This window comes from Podarcis gaigeae, assembly GCF_964106915.1.
Source record: "Podarcis gaigeae genome assembly, chromosome: 9".
In the NCBI taxonomy this organism is placed as follows: domain Eukaryota; kingdom Metazoa; phylum Chordata; class Lepidosauria; order Squamata; family Lacertidae; genus Podarcis; species Podarcis gaigeae.
In genome coordinates, this window is record NC_139685.1 from 11,688,688 (window position 1) to 11,713,242 (window position 24,555).

The window sequence follows — 24,555 nt, forward strand, 5'->3', positions numbered from 1 at the left end:
CTCCCATCCAGTGAGATGTTTTCAGATTCATCTCCCTTCCCCCTGTTTCCCTTGAAACAATTCTGATGTTTGCTTTAGTCTGTGGTAATGTAAGAATAAACATGCTCTCCTTCCCCCTCCCTCACCAAAAAGAAGCAATTGGGCTAGGTGACCCATCTAGGGTGTGGGGACTTTTTCTTACTTGTCATTAATTATGGGGGGGGGGGTTGTTGTCTTCCTCCATTAATTATGGGGGGGGGGTTGTTGTCTGGGCATCCTAGGATCTCCATACATACTGCCTAGTCTTGCACCCTGAAGAGGTCACTTTGGTGCTGCTAATGTTGCAAAAATAACCCAGGAGGTAGCGGTTACGAGTTACTGGTGTCTGCGGCCACAGCAGGCACTGTGATTCTCCAGCAGTTTGACTTCACCCTGGGAAGTGCACTCCATTGTCTCGTGAGGCAGACGGATGTCAACAACCATTACTGCAGACTAAGCTTGCCTGAAAACCCTATGGCTGTTCTACTAATTGAGCAGTTTCTGGTCCCTATTCTTTTTAGCACGGCTGCAGGAGGGTGGGGAATTAAGAGATACAGTGGTACCTCAGGTTAAGTACTTAATTCATTCCAGAGGTAAGTACTTAACCTGAAACTGTTCTTAACCTGAAGCACCACTTTAGCTAATGGGGCCTCCTGCTGCCGCTGCACCACCGCCGCATGATTTCTGTTCTCATCCTGAAGCAAAGTTCTTAACCCGAGGTATTATTTCTGGGTTAGCGGAGTCTGTAACCTGAAGCATATGTAACCTGAAGCATATGTAACCCGAGGTACCACTGTACTCTGGATGGCATTGTTGAGCTACATCAGAATACTGGGGCATATCACAGGCTATTAAAAACGCTTCTTTGCTTTCCCAAAAGTCTCTTGTTTGCTTTTACCCAAGCAAAAATCTCCAAATACACCTTTACATTGTGCTTCAAGGCAGGGATAGGGAACTTGTGGTTCTCCATATGGTGCTGGACCCCAGCTCCAATCAGCCATAGACAGCATGGCAAATGGTTAAGGATGAAGGGTGTTATTTTGCTTGGGCAGTGGGCTCTGCCATGAAGAACAATGTTCAAGGTAGGCATGGCTTCAGAGGATGCTCTTCAGCAAAAGACTACACTTCCCATCATGCACTGGAATTCTGGAAGGGAGGAAGGTGGAGGAGAAGAAGGCAGAGAAGAACTTGACACTGGCAGTGATTGTCCTAGAGCCCGAGTTTGGTCAATCAGAACGATGACTTCTTTGCTGGCATTGTATGGCTGCTCCCCTTCTGACAGTCCTGGATTACTCCAGGTGGACCTGATCCAACTCAGGGTGATCTAGGGCTGCCTCAACCCACACTGGCTGAATCAACCTGGAGCTGGTATACATCCCTAGTATTTTCAGTCCTTTATACCGCCGGCTACATGCAATGAAAACAGTAAACACTTGGAGATTACATATTTCCTCTGCACAGAGAAATTCATAGCAGAATGTCAAATGCTTAGTGTTCTCATTTGTACAGTTCCACCAATATAATTTCAAAAGATCCAGGCTAGCATGTATCTATAGCTTTACATTTTAAAAATCTCTCTTCCTTAGAAACTCGAATTACTTTCTTTTCTTCTTACAAACAACATGCTATGGTGTAAAGACTTGTGAATCGTCCAGCCCTGCATTTCAAAAGCAACCACTTACTGTGATTCCACCTATTTCTAAACTTTATTGTTCTCCCTTTCCTGCTTGCTCATAGGTTCTGTTTGCTGACATGAGTTTGGAATGCCTTTATGTTTAATCCCTGCTCTACAATTTTCTTGAGCAACTTTAACTCTAGCAACACAATTGAGACAATACGATGCAGCGCATGTTAGCACATCTGTGAATAAGTAAATAAGATCGCCTCAAGACTCACGCGATTTGGACACATTGGCCGAAGCTGAAAATTCAACATTTTCTGCATGTTAAAACTATGTTAAGCTGTTGAATTGTTTTGTGATTATGCTACTTACCTCATAAGGATATTAATTATCTAGACATAAAAAGCAGTACGTTTTTGAATGAAGAGAGCCGTTCTGATTTTTGTAAAGTTATTTGAGTTCCTTTCACTTATTCCAGTTAAATAGATCTTGCCCAAGAAAAAAAAACAGGTCTAAATGCAAATTAACATTACTGTTTAAATATCACAGACCATTTTCTCAGAGCCCAGTTACAATAACTGGTAATTATAAAAATTGCTTGCCTTGGGCTTCTAGCTAAGCCAGTGCTAAACTTCTCCTTTTATTAGATCTGTCAGGCTGAGTTAATTATCTTTATGATAATAGATGTGCTTTACCTCAAACAAAACAAATACCCCTATAATTAGCTTTTTTTCCAAAAGAATTTTAATTTATTTATAAAGACGGATTTGTTTTTTGCTAAATTTTTTTTAAAAATATATTTTTGTTTGTTTCATAGAGAAGTTCCATTTCATCAGTCTGCTTTGTAGTTCTTAAGGGTAGACAAGACCCTTTCATTTAACCAGTAGGTTCTACAGTTAAAACAACGTATCTCTTCCAAGAAGCAGGGAATCAATTTGGCTCAGTCTGCGTGCGGTTGTGTGGAGTGGATAGAAGTGAAACGTTTTACTTTACTTGGGGAAACATACGCTGAGCTGCCTTTTTAATCAGTATATTAACTGAATCTAGCAGAGGAGTGTGCTTGCTAACACTAATCCCCGCCTAGTGATTCTTTGTGAATGCCTGTTTTGATGTCAGTTTTAAAGCTTTCCTGAAATCCCTAAAGATAAGTTACATGTGAGCTATATTTTCCGTCCCTGCATCTACAAAACCTCTTGCAATCTCTGCCAAATTCCTCTTCCTTACCTTGCAAGCATTCTATGGACTTTATTCTGCAATCCTTCCTTCTTGACCTCCTGATAACATTGACTAAGCTATCACAGTTAGCCTACACATTTTAAATATACATTACCCTTTCCTCTCTTTTTTTGTTTTGTTTTAAAGAAGGTACCTCTCTCCTATATTGTGCTGATCAAGCACTTGTGAGCTGAAATCAAAGGGGTCACCTGTACATCACTCCAAAACCAGACAGACATTGCCAAAAAAGGAGGGTCAAGATGCCACAGTGTTGCATGGAAAACCCATATGCTAACTTATAGGTATGGAGAAAGAAAAAGATGCAAATCAAAGCTTTTCAGTGGTGCCACCATGCAAGGCTCCAAACCAGAATGCCAAACTTAATCCTCTTGCAGCCTCACTTTAGTCATCAAACTCTGCTGGGGTACATAAAGTTCGAGAACAGGAGGGTGATCTACAGCAGTCCTGGAGCTGGCAATGATAATTTCTCTTTCTTTTGGAGGTACATTTTTTTTAGAAACTTTGAGATGGGTGGAGGAAAAATGCTATGTAAGAGAGAGCACATGTTATACTACAGAATTATAGTACACAATGGATTTTGGACTTCTTGGAACAACTACCCACTCTCTTTGCCCCTGGAGCTATCCAAGGTGCTGAACTATCCTGGTCTGAATAATTATTCAATTATCTGTTTCCTGTTCCTTGCTGGTTCACTCTTCTGCCTAATATCTTCTACTTTAGAACCGGTTTTCTCTTCCCCCCAGCATGGACATTTGGCCCACTGCAATATTTATACCTCTCCTTCTGCACAATTAGTTGTCGCCAGCCAATTTGAAAAGGTGGGTGAAGGGGAGAGAAGCTGTCTAGTGAGCTTCATTACTGAGCAGGTATTTGAACCCGGGCTTCCCTGGCTCAAATGCAACACTGTGTCCACTGAACCACACTGTCTCTGAAGTGCATTTATTGATGCTTCTGCAGACCTCTGAGGCAACACTTGTATTCCATTCCATCTGTCAAAATCCAGGCATGTGTGCGCCATCAGAGAGCCTACAGATCTCTGGATGTAATTGATATTTTCTATAATGTCTGGTGCTTCCTCCTTTCCACAGCTTTATGCACAAGCTATTCAGAAAAATGACTCAGGGTTGAATTGAGAATGTGGTGGCAATTACCTTGAGTGGCAACTTTACAAATATTTACAAGTTTTTCAATTAATAATGTAATTTCAAAAGTAAATAGCCAAATGAAAGAAAAGCAGATGCTTGATAATGAAACAGAACATCAACACCATCCATATAATATAGGTGTGAGAGAGGGAAAGATAACGAACAGGTGTGGGGGGTGGGGAGTAAGACTACATCATAAAAGCATCTATTCATCCCTTCCTCTTCCCTGTATTGCCCCCCCACTGTAAGAACTTACATGAGGTTGTAAACTGCCCTTTTTCTTATGTACAGTTAGGAGGCTGCGACTGCCTGGCATTTGGTCAGAGACTGCCTTGAACCTACACTGGGAAGCAGATGGTGGAGTGTCTCCATTGCTTCTGCTGAAGAAGCGATTGATTCAATTCATCATGAAGAAGAGTTTGGATTTGATATCCCGCCTTTCACTCCCCTTCAGGAGTCTCAAAGCAGCTACCATTCTCCTTTCCCTTCCTCCCCCACAACAAACACTCTGTGAGGTAAGTGGGGCTGAGAGACTTCAAAGAAGTGTGACTAGCCCAAGGTCACCCAGCAGCTGCATGTGGAGGAGCGGAGACTCGAACCCGGTTCCCCAGATTACAAGACTACCACTCTTAACCACTACACCACACTGGCTCTCAATGATATCCTCTTGGATCAGTTGACCAGGTTAGGGCTGGGAGCCACTGCTAAATTCCATCACATTCCTGTTCTTCTCCTTGATCTTTGGTCTATGGCAAGGTGGGCAACCTCCGCCTTCAAACCTATTTAGCATGAAGGTCTGAAAGGTGCTTGTAAGCATCGTTGCCTGAATGTGCTTACAAATCTGCTTGCAATCAGGAACGATGATAAGTCAGCATTGGAAGCATGTTGTGCTGGTCCCGGGAGGCAGTTACCGTGCGGTGTGGTCTGAGTCCGGTCCTGGGTCGAGGGTCTGGAGGCTGTCCGTCAGGAGCGAAGCGGGGTCCAAGGCAAGGAGCCGGGCGTGATCAGGAACTCTGGAAGAGCAGGACAGGGTGCTGGCAGGAACAGGTTACCAACGAGGTTGCTCCCACAACCTGGGACTGGGCTGACTGGTTTTTATCTCCTCTGAGGCATAGGGCGGTCCCGGCCCACAGGTGACTCGCCTCTCCTGGCCTGGAGGCGAGCACTCCTCCTGTGAGAACTTGGTTCCCTCCACCTCTCTGCCCTGAGCCTCTGCAGCTCCGGAGAGGCTGGAGGGTCACTGGACCCAGAGGCAACCTCACCTTCCCCTGACAGGGCTGGGAGAGGAGCACCTGCAGGCAATGGGTCCTCGATCACCTCCGGAGCCAGAGCAGATTCAGCTGGTGTCTGCTCCTGAGGATCCAGCACAGGTGAGGGCCCTTCAGGTTCAAGCCCCTGCCCCAGCTCAGCCGGCCCTGGAGGCAGGGACTCCTGTGCAGGCTGGGATTCCTCAGTTTCAGCCTCTGAATCGGATTCCCAGGCCATCACACATGTTCAAGCAAACATGCTTACAACCCCCTTCAGACCTTCACACTAAATAGGTGCGGCCCAGCATGACAAATGATGCTAGAGGTATGATCAACAGGTGGACCCTCATCCCTCTACATACTTCTGCCCTCACATATTCAAACTGAATGCCTGAAGAGGACTGCACATGGGAGTACAGTGGTACCTCGGGTTAAGTACTTAATTCATTCTGGCGGTCCGTTCTTAACCTGAAACTGTTCTTAACCTGAAGCACCACTTTAGCTAATGGGGCCTCCTGCTGCCACCGCACCGCCGGAGCCCGGTTTCCGTTCTTATCATGAAGCAAAGTTCTTAACCTGAAGCACTATTTCTGGGTTAGCGGAGTCTGTAACCTGAAGCGTATGTAACCTGAAGCGTATGTAACCCAAGGTACCACTGTATATCCCACTGAACACAGGATAGCTGGTTTTGCTCTAAATTTACCCATGTTACATAGAACTCTTGCTTACTTTTATTTGAAGAGAAGATGGTCCAATAAACAGGATTTCGCTTTAGCTACTTTATGCATCTTGCTCTGTAGGACTAAAATCACTACCAGATAAATAATCCAAAGTTTCCTTTTAATTCTTAAATAAACCTTAAATCCTAAAAATGCTTGCAAAGAGTGTTGTGGCAGAGTAAGGGTAGACTGAATCACAATAATAATAAAAACCATGATATAGCTAGGGTTTTCTTTTTAATGCAGTAATGCCAGAGGTGTGTTGAAAGAACATTCAGATGAAAGAGAGAAAGAAGGAGAATATATAAGAAAGATCATTGAGAACTGATATCCCTGCTGAGTGAATATTTGACATTTTGCAGGGAATGTGCCTTTTGACACTCTGCATTCTAATTTTAAAAATTTAAGATCTTCTTTACGAGCTGGGGAGCACAACTAGGTCTGTCTGATATTTAAAGAACAATGGCCACTCAAGGTGGAAGAGGCAACTTCACAGCTATGTATGGGCCCCATGCATATCTCAAATGGGCAGGTATTATCATATGATATTCATTATATATTTCAGAGAATTCAGGTAAGGTCATTTGGTTCCATTACAGCTTGATAAAAGCAAGGAGCAATGGTAAATTTCTCTTGCAAAACTAGAACTGAGCCAAACACTTCTTTGGGTGGGTGGGGCAAAATGAAGCCCCCTATAAAAATTGGGAAGAAATGTCTCCAAGATTTTTGGGTTGGGGATGGTGTTCCTCTACCTATTTTAACCTTGCAAGGTACCTGGAAATTTTCTGTTTTCTTTCTTTTAAAACTTTGTAAAAAAAACAAACCTGCACTGTAGTGAGGCTCTCTCCACAGTTTCCCACAGGCTGCAGAAAGGTCTGTCACATGGTATAATCTTCCATTCTCTCCTGTATTTGTTGCATACAACACTCTTTCCATGACATAGGTAAAGGTAAAGGGACCCCTGACCATTAGGTCCAGTCGTGACTGATTCTGGGGTTGCAGGGCTCATCTCGCTTTATTGGCCGAGGGAGCTGGCATACAGCTTCCGGGTCATGTGGCCAGCATGACTAAGCTGCGTCTGGCGAACCACAGCAGTGCACGGAAATGCCGTTTACCTTCCCACTGGAGTGGTACCTATTTATCTACTTGCACTTTGAAGTGCTTTCAAACTGCTAGGTTGGCAGGAGCAGGGACCGAGCAACGGGAGCTCACCCTGTCGCGGGGATTCGAACCGTCGACCTTCTGATCGTCAAGTCCTAGGCTCTGTGGTTTAACCCACAGCACCACCCACGTCCCTTTCCATGACATAGGTTGCCTCAAACCATACCTTATCTTTATGTACAATTTAATATGACTTGTGACCTGGACTGGAGTCCATCTAATCAGTATACACAGAATGCAGTGTCTTGCACTTCAGTCTAATGCACACTTATGTGGGAATAAGTCCCACTGAACTCTGTGGGATTGGCATGTGAGTAAATACATGTAGGATTGGACCGAAGGAGCTGTAGCAAGTGACAGGCATTTAGAGCCCAACAGAAAAACAGATACAAAATCGCACAGTAATATAAGCACAGTAATATACACCCAAAACAGATGCAGTTCATGATCACAAAAATACTCTAAAGGGCACTTGGAAGAAGTTATTGTCCTTGGTGTAAATGTTAAACCCTGATAGCCATGACGCTAATCAGCCTTAGCCTAACTACTCTGTCAAAGGTCACAGGACAGACTAGTTCATTCTTGACACCATAATTGGCTCCGTTATTCTCATGAGAAGAGCAACCTTCTCAACAATGTAAGGGGAATAAGCATGAACCCAAAGCATATAAATGGGCCAATTTACCATCCGCAGATACATTTAGCTCATACAATATGTTTTCTCATTAATGCTTTAAAAAGTATAAATACCACAAGCAGCATTGTTCAGAATCTCGCTGTCCTGTCTGCTACCAAAGTGATGGATAAAGTAAAGGCCAGAGGAGCGTTTCCTTGAAAGAGACACTCTGTCTACTTGAATTTTTCCTTTTGCTTTACCTGCAGAGCTTTTACTATGGTGAAGGTGTGTTAGGGCAGAGATGAACAAGCTTCTTTCTTTCAAACACTTCTGTCCCTCAGAGGAAATTTGTCAGTGGCTATACCACAGCCCCACGCCCCACACCCCACAACATTTTTTTCTCACACAGAAATTGTTGTTGTTTAGTCGTTTAGTCGTGTCCAACTCTTTGTGCCCCCATGGACCAGAGTACGCCAGGCACTCCTGTCTTCCACTGCCTCCCGCAGTTTGGTCAAACTCATGCTCATAGCTTCGAGAACACTGTCCAACCATCTCATCCTCTGTTGGCCCCTTCTCCTTGTGCCCTCCATCTTTCCCAACATCAGGGTCTTTTCCAGGGTGTCTTCTCTTCTCATGAGGTGGCCAAAGTATTGGAGCCTCAGCTTCAGGATCTGTCCTTCCAGTGAGCACTCAGGGCTGATTTCCTTCAGAATGGAGAGGTTTGATCTTCTTGCAGTCCACGGGACCCTCAAGAGTCTCCTCCAGCACCATAATTCAAAAACATCAATTCTTCGGCGATCAGCACACAGAATTTCACAATACTCTCACACACAGATCTGGCTGGATCTGTACTTTTAAAGGGAACGGGGAAGCTAGGGCAGAGCCTGCCAGAATGATTCAGGCTACATATGAGAATCTGCTCAGTCCTGTGTTAGGGTGGGAACTATGACAGTGTGAAGACACACATTCATTCCAAGTGAGGTGGAACTTGCAGGGTGCTTCCAGACAGTCACTATTTTAGGGTGAGATGAATCTGGCAAATTCAGGACTTGTAGTAATAGGGAACTGGCAGGGTCTGGTGCAAGAAACCCCCTTCCCCCAAAGGTTGGATTTTTATTTTATTTTATTTTTGCAATGAGGAACATGATGGGGGAATGTACTGGAAAACATAGGACATAATTTGCTTTGGTGCAATGCCATCTAACCTCCACTCAGACAAATCAGGATGAGTGCACATTAAACAGGTCATTTGGAAAAACCCTTAGTATCTACTTAGGATGCCTTCAAATCATTTCATTTCAGAATGCATGTCATTCTCTGCTAAGTGTGGCAGAAATGGTTTGAACTAAGAAACTATTGGGTGTTTAGTCAAGGATTGGGGGGTTACATTCTTGTTTATAAGGCTATTCTTGCATTGATGCTGTGACTGGTCTCCTTTGCCCCAGGGCAAAGAATCAATGAATAGGGTTCCAGGCTTTCCAGTGGGAACAGTGTACCCATTTTCCTCCTGGGCATGCTGAGACTTGTAAGTCCAGTCTAGCCACCCAGTGTGGACAACTGAATGCCTTCATCCTGTTCAAAGGTATATTTCAGGGTTGGTGTGTTTGGGCAGGAGGAGTTGGAGGCAATCTGTAGGGTCAGGGCATGCCCAGACCAGTGAAAAAGACTGGGATGCTGACCTTTTCAAACACCCTGGATCAAAACCTTAAGACATCCTAAATTACAACCTTTCAAAAATCTGTCGCTAATCCTCTCCAGCGGAGAAGTTGATTTGCAGCTTCAAATGTGTGGTTTTGGCTCCAGAAAAAACCCCCAAAAAACCCCACAGCTAGCTGTCACATCCTTAATCCCATACCTCCCTTGCAGACTAAACGTTCACATCATCTTTCCTTCGCAAGACATCAGGAAGCATGCAGAAGATATTCTGTATGTCTTTTCTGTTCTTCTAAGCTCGCCTTGATAGTCAAGAATAGCTTGGGGAGAGGGGGCCATAGCTCAGTGGTAGGGCACATGCTTTCAATCCTAGTATCTCCTGTTAAAAGCATCTTAGACAGCAAGTCCTGGGGAAAAGATTTCCACTGGAGGTCTTAGACAACAGCTGCCATTGAGAGTAGAAAATACTGCACTCACTAGACTGATAATCTGGCTCCGTAAAAAGCAGTTTCATAACTACAGTAGGATGCAGGATTCTTTATATGAGGAGGGTCCAGGGCTCAGTAGCAAGGCATCATGCAGAAGGGGCCACCCTCAGAATTTGACATCTCCAGTTAAAGGACCCCTGGTCTGGGTCTGGCTGAAAAAGACTCTTCCTGGAGATTTGGGAGAGCTCCACCAGTGAGTGTGGCTAGTCCCATAGCCAGTTCACATGCCAACAGGGTAGATTTCAACTTTGCCTGTGTAACTGTGTCTACATTTAACTACGGGTACATTCCATTATTGTTTTTATTTTATTTTTTTAACATATTTTTTATTAAAGATTTATTGGTTTACCAGAGTACAGTGGTACCTCGGGTTACATATGCTTCAGGTTGCATAAGCTTCAGGTTACCCAGAAATAGTACCTCGGGTTAAGAACTTTGCTTCAGGGTGGGAACAGAAATCGTGCTCCGGTGGCACGGCAGCAGCATGAGGCCCCATTAGCTAAAGTGATGCTTCAGGTTAAGAACAGTTTCAGGTTAAGAACGGACCTCCGGAGCAAATTAAGTACTTAACACGAGGTACCACTGTATGTGCAATGTCTCTTTTTTCAAGTTACATTTTCTAATATCAGTCTCATTTGTTGAGACATTAGTGTTACATTAGAAAGAAAACAGGGAAAGAGGTGGAGGGGGGCATGGTGAGTGGGGTTGGGGTTGGGTGGCAATGTTTCTATTCTACTTGATGTATGTGTAGGGTTTTGTGTCAGCGTCGCTTGTGCCGGTTCTCTTTACTATTCGCTTGTGCTCCTTTGGTGGTGAGAGAGGTTGGCCTGAGGTGTGGTTGTTTGTTTGTGATTGGCTGTGGTGAACTTTGTTTTCATGTGTGAGTGGGGTGGGTGGGTGTTTTTGAATTATGTTAGCCATATTGATTCATTTGGTGGATTCTTGTCATTGTCTTGTTGGGCTGTGTGTGTGATAAAGGGGAGCCATACCGGGGTGACTAAACATCTTCCAAGATAATAATGCCCACTCACATCATAAAGAACTCATAACCCACCTACTCTCAGCAGCCATAAACATCATAAAGAGACCTTTCAGGAGTAAGCATAGACCAATGGTACCAAATAGTATGGGAAACAGCCTTATTAGAAAAATTAACCAATAAACTATTGTTGTTTAGTCGTGTTTGACTCTTCGTGACCCCATGGACCAGAGCACACCAGGCCCTCCTGTCTTCCACTGCCTCCTGCAGTTTGACCAAACTCATGCTGGTAGCTTTGAGGACACTGTCCAACCATCTCGTCCTATGTCGTCCCCTTCTCCTTGTGCCCTCCATCTTTCCCAGCATCAGGGTCTTTTCCAGGGAGTCTTCTCTTCTCATGAGGTGGCCAAAGGATTGGAGCCTCAGCTTCACGCTCTGTCCTTCCAGTGAGCACTCAGGGCTGATTTCCTTCAGAATGGATACCAATTAAATTACATTCCATTATTTAGTATTAGGAGATACTTGGGCCATGAACAGTGGTGACTTCCTCCCACCTCTGCAAATAGCACTGTTTACAACAAACAGAAAATGATGCAAGTGCTTCTGATCATCAAACATCAGAATATTGCTACCACACTCCCCCTATACCCTGCTCCCAGGCACGCAGAGACTCAGTTCCTGGCATGAGACAAACGGATGGTGTGCATTCTAATCTCACCATTTTGACTTTGTGACAAGAGTTCAGCTAACCACAGTATCCTTGATTCAACACCACCCACCGTTTCTATCCATTTTGTACTGTCAGAGGCACATCAAGCGGCCTCCGAGTGTAATCACATCAGAATCGATTTTCATGGCTGAGAGGAAAATAATGGAAATTTCTCTAATGTAGAAAATGTATGTGTTCCTTTTGGTTAACCAAAATAGACTATATATCAGGCCTGTCAAAATTAAGTTTTCTTGATTCAACGCCCTTACCCAGGCTTGTATACAAATTGCAAAGAAAGATTTTCTGCAGAGTAGTTTAGCACAATGCTCTGTAAGAGTGGCTTAGCATGCCTCTTGACGTGAGAGCAATCTCTCTACGAGATTCGTTTATGGATACTTTCCTCAATAAAATACCCAGGTTGAACCACGCAGTACTGAGAGCACAAAGGTTGATGCTTTGAGTTCTCACAACGCTAATATCTAGTACAATTTACCCCAAGCTATAATGGTGTGAGCAGGGATGCACACATCATAATGGCAATGATGTGGGATAAATTCATTGGAGTACTATGACTGATTGATTGATTGATTGATTGAGCGATCAATTGATCAATTGAAATGGTTATATTTGTATTCTGCTTTTCTTCCGTGGCAGAGCTTGTCATCTCCGAGCATGTAGTCTGTGACAAGATTAGGGAGATGGAGAAACATCTCTGTGGTGTTGAAAAGGACGGCCTGAAGGGCAACAGTCAGGGCTTTTCCCCCCAGCTGGATCTCACTAAAACCCAGTTCCGGCCCCTCTCAGGTGGACACCATAGCCATTCCAAGAGAACGAGGGAGGTGTTCATGGTGAATTCTGACACCTCTTTTTCTAGAAAAAAAACCCACAGGCAACAGTGAGAGTGGCAAAGAGGGCAATGGTCTCAAGGGCCTTCTGAAATGAAGCCAACAGTGACTCAAGGTAAGAGAGCATATTTAAGAATCCTTTAGCTCTTTTGTATATTTAGTAATTAAAAAATATCACTACCCCTACATCACCCATAATCATAATATTTATTTTCAGGAACTGTGAACAAAACAACCCAAAATCATGGTTTTTGCGTGTGTGTATTTCTATAGGCTGGTGCTCAAAGAACTCATTCTTTAATCACAGTTCAAATTTCACTCATTGGCTAAAAACACGGAGCAGCTGACTTATCTCCCAGAAATCAACTAGAAGGATGTTCTGTACATTTTGCTTTATAACTTTGCTGCCCGTAGAGCTAGAGGCTTACTTTTTTAAAATGAAAGCTCAGAGTTGGATAATCTATCTGAAAAATAAAATAAAATAACCAAAACATGTATTTATTTCAAAGTGGGAAGTAGTTAAAGTATATTTGAAAAATAGTTGTCGCCGTCTGAACTCTGTTGTAGCATTCGAATAACATCTGTAGTAGTTGGTAGTAAGAATCGAGACCACAGACAATTAAATATTTATTTATATTTTCTGTTTTGATAACCATCTGACAAATTTTGGCAATACGTTAATATGGAGCAGATGGGAAGTTGTATGTCAAGTAGGAAGATCTTCTTTATTCTATTAGATTAGACAATTCCCCCCCCCCCTTTTTAAAGTTGATTTCTCTTATCTTTTTGTATTAATGGATGATGAAGAACGTGTGTTTTTTTAATTAAGCAAATAAAATTTAAAAAAGGAAGGAAAGAAGGAAGGAAGGAAGGAAGGAAGGAAGGAAGGAAGGAAGGAAGGAAGCTCAGAGTCTTGGCCTCTTGAAGGCATGATGCTTAGTACAATAGAACAATCTGAGCCATTATTGGCTGTACAGGTTTTGAGCTAATCTTGGCCCAAGGAGGTGTGTGTATGTTTCCCTCCACTTTCCATTAAACATTTCCCCAGAACTCTGCAGTCTCCCTAGCTGCTGACACTTCCAGAGCTGAAAAAGCCTCATGGGAGGAGCTATCTCATGATGTCACCCAGGAAGGCTGCCGAGTGAAGAACACTGGTGGGAATGATGTGGAGAAGGAAAGAAAGGAGAAACCATCCTTAACCAGCTCAAAAGTAAGCACATAAAAAATCCTGCACCTCATCCCTGAGAATTTCACCAAAATGTACTTATTTTATCATTTATTTCATAAAATGTATATACCACTTGAATTTTTTAAAATAAAACCTCAGAGTGGTTTACAAAAAGAATAAAATGTTTATAACAGTTTAAAACAACTATTTAAAACATTACACACTCTCCAACGTTTCTCTGATGAACACAGGGATGTCCTACTTAATCATAATAATTAATAATAATAATAATAATAATTTTCTTATTCATACCCTGCCCTTTTGACTGGGATGCCCCAGCCGCTCTGAGCAGCTTCCAACATATAAAAACATAATAAAACATTAAACATATAAACTACAGGGCTGCCTTCAGATGTCTTCTAAAGGTTGTATAGTTACTTATCTCCTTGGCTCAGGGATCAGCTAGCTCCATACCCTCCAATATTTCTCTGATGAAAATAGGGATGTCCTAAGGAAAAGTGGGGCATTGTGGGATCAAATCAGAAACTGGGACAGCTTCTGTAAATCTGGGACTGTCCCTGGGAAACAGGAGATCTTGGAGGGTCTGACATTATACAAAATCAGATTAAACATGCAGTTGGTAGGCTGCACGGAAGGGCCTTGTAAAGGAGTATCTGAATTCCTGCTCAAGGCATATCTTCTGACAGCCTCAGATCACTGTGGGCAGCCTGACTCAAGCCAAGGCAACAGGTGGATGTCTTGACTGAATCCCAGATCCCCCACTCCACCCTGATCACCCTGGATTGTCTTGGGTTTCAGCGAAATCCAGTGCTCAGCCTTAGTACAGACACACACACAAACACAGACACAGACACCCTACTTTGCACCAGGATGGCAGGCGAAATTTCCTTGCATTTCTTGCATTAAGAACACTGGAGACGTTCATGTTCCCCCCCATGAAAATGCCAAAAGAACTTGCAATTTGGACATGAAACCCTGACAAAACCCATGTTAAGGGTGTTTCAAGAAGTATGATATGAGAATGGGGAGATAGCTCAGTCAGTAGAGCATGCAAATCTTAAACTTTGACCTGAACCCCCAAAAAGGGGGATAGATCACTGCCAGTCTTTAACTCTGTGAGTAGATCGCAGTCTCTTGGGAGTTGGCCATGCCTGCTCTATAAGACCTAAGGTGAGAAAGTGTTTATTTAAATTTTTAGTCTCCTTCTCTACCACCCCTCCTCCTGCCTGTGAGTTGGTTATTCATTGTATTGTACCTTTCCTCCAGAGAGCCAAGGGGAGTATAAATGAGCAGTCTTCTATCCAAAGAACTGTCCAATCCAGATCTGCTTGGAGACGAAGTCCCACCTTCCTAATCACTTCCTTTCACCACAAACACAAGTCTTTTCCATCAGTGTTCTTCACACAACCAGCTAGGAATCTCTGAGTGTTGAGGAATCAGGTGGTTAAAAAATGAAGCCATGTGAAAAAGTCTGTAGATGGTCTTCCTTATATGACCTATTAGTTTAGCAGCTGATTGGCAGATAAGCGAAAACTTTTTCTTTTTTACAGTCTTGGGACATTAAAGCCATGGCTGTCTCGAATTTCACTGGTGGATGCAGGAAGAACATTTCCAGGAAATCAGCACAGAAACATTTCTCCTCTATTTTGTAATGGGAACGGCTGGGAGTGGGGGGTTGGGAGTATTGTAAGGAGAGAAACGTTGCGTTTCTGAAAGCGTTAAGCACAGTTGTAACGATCCATAAGCAAAGATCAGACACCACAGAAAGGTTCTATAATTACTGCTGGGAAAACATAGCAACTCTTGCCATTTTTACTGTTATTATTCGCAATGCTATTAGGAGTTGGATTATTACGAAATCGTGGCTGGCACAGATGGCTGCTCTGCTTTGAGGTCTGCTTTAGTCTGTTTTTTTTTAATCTGCATTTTTTCCCCTCTAGATGTTATAGGGTTTGGGGCAATTTTTGGCTTCTCTTATTTGCTTGATAATTGTTTTCTTTTTTGAAAAAAAAAGTTTTTACTTAATTAGTAGGAATATGCTTATGTTGATAGCATGCTTCTTTCATTCTACTCCCTGCCCCCAACTTTCAGCAAATGGGTTCCATAATGCAATTTTACCTTCTGCTGTCTGGAATTGGCTCAGGGTGCCTGTTTCTATGGCTGTGGCAGCTGGAATATTGGCATTGACTACAATTGCCAGGCCAGCTCTGTTATGAGGCAGGGTGGGGCAGACCTCCTCAGGTGGCAGACTCTGGGGTGCCATTCCAGAGCAGCAAATTGTCAATTATTGAGTTTATTGTTATATTCTTACCAGCATGGGAAAGTGCCATTTTGATTTTCTGCCTCAGGCAACCACAATATCTTTGATTGTCTCTTTTGTGACCAAACTTCCTCTCCAGTGAAAGTTCAAGGCCAATTTGAGGTTTCTACTTTTGAGGGAAGAAAGAGATTTGATCGCTCCAGCAACATTTGATCAATGTAGCAACCACGTTTGTGTCTGCATGGAGGTGCTTCACGTTCCTTTTCGCAAACTGTAGAAAACATTGCTACAGGTTGTTAGCCAAGCTGCACTCTGGGTTTTACTTGCTTCCCACGACAGCAATGGATATCTGTCTGAAAATCCAAGGAGTGCCATTCCTGGGCTTGAATTTAGGGAGATTGTGCTGAATATAAAACTTTCTTCCACCCCTGACCCAACAACCTGGAAGACCAGAATTCATGTGATGTTGATATCTTAGGTCAGGCACGTCCAACAGGTAGATTGTGATCTACTGGTAGATCACTGAATGTCTGTGGTAGATCACTGGTAGATCAAGAAGCCCCCCAAGAAGCCCTGCACCCAAAAAATGGGGCTTTCTTCCTCCCAAAAAAACCCCCCATGTTAAGGATGTTTTAAGAAGTATGTTATGAGAATGGGGAGAAAGCACAGTCAGTAGAGCATGAGAGTCTTAAACTTTGACCTGAACCCCCCCAAACAGGGTTTTCCTTCCTGAAAAAAGCTCAACAACTTTGATCTGAACCCCCAAAAAGGGGTAGATCACTGCCAGTTTTTAACTCTGTGAGTAGATGGCAGTATCTTGGGAGTTGGCCACCCCTGTCTTAGGTGGTAAACAGCAAGCACTGAGCAAAATACAAGGGATGGTGACCCAGAGACAATAGGCAAGGTCTCTATCACCATCTGGGCAAGATCGACAGGTAAAACATGAATGATAAGAGTCAATGCTGCATCAATTCCCAGTGTGCCCCAAGAGGAAATTGCAAAAATGTTAACCAGGAAGGAGGAACTGGAGGAAGTTCTCCCATTGTTCCTCCCAGCCCCAGCATTCGGTTGGATTTGGATGACCTTTTTCCTTCCATGCATATGCCTCATGTAATGCTCCATGATATAGGCATTACAACTCAACCATATGCTTTTCTAAAATGTACAGATTTGGCCACCCCGTTCCAGATATGGCTGCTTATTTTGTCTCTCTGCCAAACCCCAACCAGATGTATAATAATAATAATAATAATAATAATAATAATAATAATTTATTTCTACCCTGCCCATCTGGCTGGGTTTCCCCAGCCACTCTGGGTGGCTTCCAACCGAAGATTAAAAACAAAACAGCATCAGACATTAAATCTTCCCTAAACAACAACAACAACATCATTATCATTTAGAGTGCTGTGGAGCAGGATGGGACAGCATTGCTTATCTGGTTTCCCAATGTGGAGGTCACCACCGGTAACAGAAGGAAAGAGAAGGTGGTGGGGGGTTGGAATGGTGCGGTTGTTTTGTTGAGAGGGTTGGATTGGTTCTGTTCGGCCCTACCAGCTGCTTCTGCTGTTATATAAGGAAGGACATCTCTGTGGCTCTTTTGAAATGCTCTTGCTGCCTTGCCAAAGGTTTTGAATAGGCAAAATGCTTCAATGAAGCTATGACTGTTTGACTGTGAGCACCCAGTATCTGAAGGTATCTGAAGAAGTGTGCATGCACACGAAAGCTTATACCAAGAACAAACTCAGTTGGTCTCTAAGCTGCTACTGTCGGACTTGCATTCAACCGAGCTCCTCCTCCGGTCGAGTCCTCCGACGTGATTAACGGCCTGAGCCTTTGATGAGGCTCCAGGCACGTTCCCCATTACGCAGAGTATCCAGCATGCAGGGAAGGACGAGAAATTTGAGCTACATTGCAAAGAGTTTTATTTCTAACTACGCAGACAGAAAAGGAACATCCTCTCTCTGTGAGAGCAGAGAGGCAACTGGAACAAAGGAACAGGAAACCAATAACAACAACGTCCATCTCCCGTGAGACTTCCGACAGTTTGAAATCCCTAGAATGTAAACAGAGTCTTGTGACTCCAAGCACTGCACCAGTGGCACAAACAGAAACCTAACGGCTAATGGACTATTTTTTATATATATTTTGACTGTGTCAGACCAACATGGCTACCTACCTGAATCTAGCACCCAGTGCTGTCACAGCTGCCTCTGCACAATGCCTAATATGAGGCCCAAATTCAGAGACAAGCAATGGTCATAAATGAATATCCCTTGAAGATATGCTGTGTGTGTGTGTGTTAAAGCACCAATTCAGATTTCAGAATTAGGTATTTACATTAATATTAATGAAATCAGCCCGTTCTAGTCCTTTACAAACGTTAAATGTGACAATTTAATCCTCAACAGGAGATGGCAACCCCAATAAAGGCAAATTCCATGTTCGGGATCATTAGAAAGGGGATTAAAAATAAAACTGTCAATGTCCTAATGCCTTTACACAAATCTGATGGCTGTATATCCAGTATCACAGGCAGTGTGTCTCACTGAATATCCTCTGATGAGCAATGTGAGTGGGCGAGTGCAATTATGCTCATGGTCTGCTTGCAAACTTACCTGAGGCATTTGACTGGCCACTGTGGGGAGACTAGAAGGGAAGGCTACAGTGGCCTTTGGTTGAACGCAGCAGGGCATTTCTTAGTTCTTCAAACTGCTCAGACAGCTGCACTCTCCCGAGAGAAGCCTCCTTTTGGGAACATGTCAAGAGCGGTAACTTCATGCTGTCCTACTTAAGTTCTGCTGTGGTGCAGAGCCGCTCCAGAACTCAGGGAAGAATGGGCTCAGAAGTGGGTGTTCTGGTTGGATTCTTTGTATTCAATATATTTCTAGGCCACGTTTCATTCAAATGAATCCCAAAAGGGCTTACAAAGAATAAATAATGATAATATGATAGAACGTAATAGAATATCACAAATACAGCATAAATCATATTGAATAATTAACAAACCGCCAGCAAAACAATTACAATCTATAAAACACTGTTAACAAAGCTTGTTATTACCCAGAAGTTAATGATGAGCACATTGTCCATTAGTTCTTCTTGCATTTCACATTATCTTATGGAATGTTTCTATATCCTTTACTTGCTCACGAGCTTCTTATTTCTTATTAAAGGCAGTGCAGAAAGAGTCCTTATTCAAAACTATCGAGTACCTAGCCAGTGCTATGCTGAAATTCCTATTGCTTGTGCAATAAAGACTGGTGGACTGACCAAGGGCAGATTAGAGTGAGGGCACTACAATCAGCTAATGGAACCTGATTAGTTTTGCCTCACCCGAATCTTTATTGTCTTGTGGAAAACCAAAGGTGGGCCTCTTCACTGGTGGCACCAGTGCTGTGGAATACACACCCCCCCAAAGAAAATATGAGAGGCCCCATAAGTGTTGGCATTCTGCCAGCTCCTGGAGACACAACTGTTACGGCAAGCAATCTTATGAACTGAACATCTGGTTTTATTGTTTTAACTGGTTTTTTTTAAAAAAAAAAAAACAACAAATTTGCTCTGAATTTTAATTGTTTGTCCCATTGTACATTTCACTTAAGGAAGTTTTAATGCCCCAATGGAATTGCTATTGCGTGTTTAATGATGTATTGATTAAATAGTTGCATGTCGAGGTCCCCAAGCCACCCCCCAAATAACTCACATCACACACACTATTTTTGTTTAAGGTTTTTGGCATAATTTTGGCCACAACTTTATTGAAATACATAAGCGTGAGTGGTTGTTTAGGCATTGGTTAAGACTATCTGTCCCGCCGCCTGGGGACAGAACTGACTTCTGGGCACCACTGAAAGCCAGTAAGGGAAAACAATATTGGGGAGAAATGGAGCTGAGTCACAGGCCCATCAACTGGGGGAGCTGATCCCTTAATATATTTTATTGGGGGCCCCTCGGAGTTGGCTCCTATGGGTCGAGGAGGTCCTTGCCAGTAAACTGCCTGCTGGAGTGGGGGACCTTAGTAGATAGGTAGATAGATTGTTAGCTGATCCAGTAGTGTGCAAGAGAAAGGAATATGTGGCTTTGACGGTGCACTAACATTCTGTTATCTAGCCACAAAGATCCAAAATGAAAGATTAAAACCACCTGCAGTAGTTTTTTTCCTGTAGCATTCTAAGTCCAAGGTTGGTTTCTTCAGGAGTAAAAGCTTACTCCAAGCTGGTACTGGCTTTAATAATCTGTGAACAATGACTTTTTCTTCATCAGCTTAACTTTAATTCAGCTGATAAGCGACTTTGGGTAAATCTGGCTGACGGTCGATCCTGGATCCGTAGTCTTAATACAGACCACCACCCTGAAACAAGGCTGGATTGAAGGACCAACACAGTCAGGTATCTAGTAAGGTTGCCTAACATCAATTTACAAATGGCTGACATTGAATCTGCTCCCCTGAGGAATAGCCCCACTGATCCTCTGCAACCAGTTCTGGTCAGGCTGGCTGGCAGCAGTCCTGAACACCCTTCAGAAACTGGGTTTTGCCCCTCAAGCCCTTCTAAGTCTGGGGTTGGGCCAGGCAAATGCTACGGTCAGGCAAAGAATCATAGACACCGAGAGACAACAGAACTGCTCAAGGTGCCCCGACTATAAAATTGGAGAAATCGAGAGATGTATAGCCGCACCGGCAGCATATCTCTTCTTTCTCGTATCCAAAAATGCTAGAAGGGCCTTTACACTCACCAGCAGCTCGGCTCCTCCCTTCCCGGTCCTGGAAGGAGTCTTTAAAAAAAGTCCCATATGCTCAGAGACTTTGTGCCTGTTCATTGGGGGATATAGGAAGCCCAGAGCACTTGTTCTTTAGATGTCCCTTTTATGAAGAGGCACGTAGTAAGACCATTGATCCCCTACTAGTGAGGCTTACTGACCACCCGGAAAAGCAAAAATTTGATTTTTTCCTGTTAGGCAAAGATCAGAAGATGACCCAGATGGTCGCCAGATTCTGTGTACAGATCTGTAGGCTCAGACCATCCCCCGACTCAAACTAGTTTGTGAAGAAAATCCCCAAACTCAGTTCCATGGGTGACTGGGTCATATCTATGCAGTAGCTTATTTAAAGTTTTAAGCGTCTATATGCTTATCACATTTATAAATTTTAAATTTATTGTTGTACATTGTTTTAACTGTACCCCCAAGTGTGTTTTATAAGCTGGTCTCCGACCGTAGTAACACCAACAGATTTACACTCTTTGGTACGAAAAATAAGTGATTGGTGTTTCAATTGACTGCTGTTGTATTTGCCATTTAAAAGAGGAAGACTCAAGGCAAAACACACACACACACACACACACACACACACACACACACCCTTTCCAGTTTGAGAGAAGTTTGGATCTGGCTGTGTACCTCAGAAGCTGAGGCCCATCTCTAATTACAATAGACAAATCATTGGGATAATTTCTTCCGCTTTATCTCTGCAATTCACTGGAGCAGTTAATTTCCCCAAAAGCTGGCACATCCTTTCTCATTAGAAATTCTTCTTTGGCCTTTTGAATATAAGTTTCTTATTTTTTATTTTTTATAATAATATTAAAAAAAAGTTTAGCTGATAAGGGATTATGTGACTGGTACCTAAGATAACATGAGATGTTTAACAGAAACTTGGCTTTCACCACTGAATAATTTGCCATTTCATGAAAGCAGCCCTTGCTGATTTTGTTCCTTATTTCCATTGCTGCTGCCAAAATTCCAAGGCATAGCTGCATAAGAAGAATGCCATTTATTGCCTTACTTGAATCTGGTAAAAATTGCTTCTCTATATTGGACAATGTTGGTATATTGTTATTTTATTTTTTAAAGAAATAGTCCACATTCTGATATATGGTGCGCCATATTCCAAAAATTCCTTCCTTCTTTTGGTCTTTGACATCACATCTCAAATGCAATGAGAGCAGCCTCACCTTCACCCTAGTGCAAGCTAAGGAAACTGTTGTAGCAGCTGTGTTAGAGGGGTTTGTTAGAACAAAGAATAAAAGATGGATGCTGTTGTTGTTGTTGTTGTTGTTGTTTAGTCATTTAGTCGTGTCCAACTCTTCGTGACCCCATGGAACAGAGCACACCAGGCACTCCTGTCTTCCACTGCCTCCCGCAGTTTGGTCAAACTCATGTTGGTAGCTTCGAGAACACTGTCCAACCATCTCATCCTCTGTCGTTCCCTTCTCCTTGTGCCCTCAATCTTTCCCAACATCAGGGTCTTTTCCAGGGAGTCTTCTCTTCTCAAGAGCTGGCCAAAGTATTGGAGACTCAGCTTCACGATCTGTCCATCCAGTGAGCACTCAGGGCTGATTTCCTTAAGAATGGAGAGGTTTGATCTTCTTGCAGTCCATGGGACTCTCAAGAGTCTCCTCCAGCACCATAGATGGATAGCTATGCCCAGTTTACCTGGTCAGAGACATGGCTATAGCTCTTGGAGTAAAAACCTCTGTTTACATCACACCACTTCAATCCTGGACATGGTTGGGATGTACATAGTACATTTTTAAGTATCTACTGAGAGCCGGTGTCAGATCAGGACTAGGGAGACCCAGGTTCAAATCTCAGCATTGAAGCTCATTGAGTGTCCAACCTACCTCACCAGGTTCTTGTGGGGATTAAATGGGGGTGGAGAGAATTATGTACACCTGCCTTGACCTGCTGAAAGGTTGTCTCTGCAACAGGATTCTCAGCTGCGCTTCAGAAGTTTACTGTTATTGTGCAACTGACCAAGAGAGTCACAGGGTCCCAAGGGCAGTGCCAAATGCATGGTTCCACAGCCCCACCATACCCATGTTTCCTCTTTGCTCCAAAATAGGACTTGGGACATTTGACAACTGCTTCCAAAGGTGGTGATGGTTAAACCCCTCACTCTTCTTGTTTCCAATTCTTTCCAGCGCCTTTTCTGTAACAGCAAAACTCTTTAATAGTTGTGTGCTCAGGTTTACCTTTCTTATCTCTTTCTGCATTCTCACACAAGACTATTTTACCAAAAAATTAAAATAAATGCATATTATTTTATTATTATCCTTTATTGTGCTTGTTAGTTGCTTTTCTCACAGGGCGACACAAAGCAGGTTACGCTAAAACCAATAGAAAGCACAGCTGTAGAAATAAAATGTTGGACTTAACAGAACCTGCCCCACTAAAAGAGGCCACAATACCATCCTTCAAACTACGGCCCAAAGTCTTGGGTAAAGAGAAGAGTTTTTGCCTTTCTTAAACTGATATTGTTGCAGGAAGAAGAAGAGTTTGGATTTGCTATCCTGCTTTATCACTACCAGAAGGAGTCTCAAAGCAGCTAACAATCTCCTTTCCCTTCCTCCCCCACAACAAACACTCTGTGAGGTGAGTGACGCTGAGAGACTTCAGAGAAGTGTGACTAGCCCAAGGTCACCCAGCAGCTGCATGTGGAGGAGAGGAGACGCGAACCTGGTTCACCAGATTATGAGTCCACTGCTCTTAACCACTACACCACACTGGCTCTCTCACCCTAGATCCAATCCATACACAGTGTTATTTCATGTCCTTTCCCACATCCTCTGCCTTCAAGGAACTTGGCTCACCATTTAAGCGAACTGGAAAGTCCTCACAGATTCTTACTTGATCTTCATTACTGGTCTCCTGGAATACCAGATGTTCCATAAGGTCATGGTTGTGGGCCCAGGCGCAGTGAACGCACCATAGATGGGGTTGGGGGTAGATACAATAAGCACAGGACAAATGTATTGGGATTAAGCAGGTCACAACTTTATTGATTACAGATGTCAGTAGGTTTGGGCACAGGCATTGGGTGTGTATCCTGAAACAAGCAAAGGCATAGGCATTGGGTGTGTATCCTGCATCTGGGAAGTCTGCCTTATCAGGGATCTCAAGCACAAGGAGAGTTTTGAAGCATTTGCAACCAAATGAACTTAAAATTCCTCTTCATGCCAACCACACAAAGAATATTCTGCAGCCCCAGCAGAGTTGTGAAAGAGCTTGAGTGTGGGCCCTTGACACTATACATGAGAGCCAGTGTGGTGTATTGGTTAAGAGCAGTGGACTCGTAATCTGGTGGACCGGGTTCAATTTCCCGCTTCTTCACATGCAGCTGCTGGGTGACCTTGGGCTAGTCAGACTTCTCTGAAGTTTCTCAGCCTCACTCACCTCACAGAGTGTTTATTGTGGCGGAGGAAGGGAAAGGAGATTGTTAGCCGCTTTGAGACTTCTTAGGGTAGTGATAAGGTGGGATAGCAAATCCAAACTCCTCCTCCTCTGCCTCCTCCATCTCTTCCTCCTCCTCCTCCTCCTCTTCTTCATATGATCAGGCAGATCCCTGAACACATCTGTACAATCAGAATACTATACACAAAATAAAATTAATAAAAAAGCAATTACTTTTTCACCATTCTGGGCATCCCCCCATCCTGGTAAGTTTTGACATTCACCAGTAATTTTAAAGAAATGAGGGTAAACTTGAGTCATTTATAAAACGGCACCCATGATAAATCATTGCGTAACAAGGATGTTTTCAATATTTCTCCCTGTGTCATGGCATTTGGCATAGTTCTTTACCAGTAAATGAAGGGCATGGGGATAAAATTTGGTTAGCTGGGCCAAGCAAAGTGCCCTCTTTGTCTACTGAACAATGGCAAAGCGTA

At 43.2% G+C, this 24,555-nt stretch overlaps 2 long non-coding RNA genes across 2 annotated transcripts in view; one reads left to right on the top strand and one right to left on the bottom strand.

The window, feature by feature from the left end:
• Window positions 1-8,203, bottom strand: part of LOC310852192 — a 405,418-nt gene extending 397,215 nt beyond the window's left edge. Inside the window, exon 1 of the long non-coding RNA XR_014568024.1 lies at window positions 8,171-8,203. This is a non-coding gene — a long non-coding RNA (uncharacterized lncRNA). The remainder of the gene's footprint in view (window positions 1-8,170) is intronic.
• Window positions 8,204-13,440: 5,237 nt separating this feature from the next.
• LOC310852029 lies at window positions 13,441-16,441 on the top strand. The gene is made up of 3 exons (XR_014567955.1): window positions 13,441-13,647; window positions 14,893-15,066; window positions 16,026-16,441. It is a non-coding gene; the product is annotated as an uncharacterized lncRNA (long non-coding RNA).
• Window positions 16,442-24,555: the final 8,114 nt, after the last annotated feature.